The sequence below is a fragment of the Cricetulus griseus genome, assembly GCF_003668045.3.
Source record: "Cricetulus griseus strain 17A/GY chromosome 1 unlocalized genomic scaffold, alternate assembly CriGri-PICRH-1.0 chr1_0, whole genome shotgun sequence".
Lineage (NCBI taxonomy): Eukaryota > Metazoa > Chordata > Mammalia > Rodentia > Cricetidae > Cricetulus > Cricetulus griseus.
Window position 1 is genome coordinate 188,889,278 of NW_023276806.1, and position 1,120 is coordinate 188,890,397.

Here is a 1,120-nt window from a genome sequence, read left to right on the forward strand (position 1 = left end):
TGGCATGACTGCTGGTTGATGCCAGTCCTAGAGGTCTTCTCGACCCCTTTGGAGTCTTGACTCTTCTGCCCTAGCTAACTTGATACGCAGGCAGAATTGCTCAGAGGTGGGGTTTGTGGAAGTCCTAGGAAAGATGCCCAAGGAGCCAAGCAGAGGAGAGAGATTTGGGTGTGGGAAGCTGACTGTGGACATGGGCTGGCTGGTAAAAGCTGAGAAAGGGAAGGATGCCATGAAGCCGAGGGAGAGGTTGAAATGAAAGGAAGTTGTGCTGCTTGATTAGGCGACACATATACTAAAATTAGAATAATACAGAGAAGATTAGCATGCCCCCCCCCCGTGAAAGGATGACACACAAGTTTTTGAAGTATTTTATATGTACGTACACATACACTCTTTAAATTAATTTTACTTTCACTATGGAAACTTGGCTGGCCTGGAACTCACAGAGATGAGTCTGCCTCTGCTGGGATTAAAGGTCTATCTCATTACCGACCCACATTTTACAAAAAGAAAGAAAGAAAAGAAATATAGTTGTGATAAAAGTTTTGCTTCAGCAGTGTGCCAGTGTAATCCCAGTTCTCCTGAGGCTGATGCAGGAGGATTAACGTGAATTTGATCCTAGCCTGGTTACAGTATGAAATTGTGTAAAGAAAGAAAGAAACAAAAAACAAATAAAAAATACAACCAACAGTAACAACAAATCCTCTCTCCATTCCACAGGAGCACTGCAGTCACCGTGGCCTGTATTGAGGCAAAAGCTAGGTTTTTGCACCCCTGCTCCTCATTCTCATGGCAACACAGCTAATCTAGTCTCTTTGGCCCCAAAAGGGACCAACTTTGTCCTTGGTACCTCCATTCAGGCAGGACAGTTCCTAGAGAGGGACTGGCTGTGAGCTGCCACCATCCCCAAGGAAAACCCCTTGCGGAGGTCACAGAGTCTACCAGGATTCAAGCCGGTTCTGCTCTGCACCAGCTGGGTGACCTTGACTTGGTTCTGACCTTTGGGTAGTCTGCATTTCCGTTTCCTTCTCTGTAAACAAGGCCTGAATGTGGATGAAATGAAACTTTGTTCCTGGAGGGGTGGGAGCCTCACCACACCCCAACCTGAGTTGGCTTCCCT

The 1,120-nt window shown here is 46.5% G+C and overlaps 1 pseudogene; it reads left to right on the forward strand.

The window, feature by feature from the left end:
• The first annotated feature begins 265 nt into the window (after positions 1–265).
• LOC113832864 lies at positions 266–379 on the forward strand (annotated as a pseudogene).
• Positions 380–1,120: the final 741 nt, after the last annotated feature.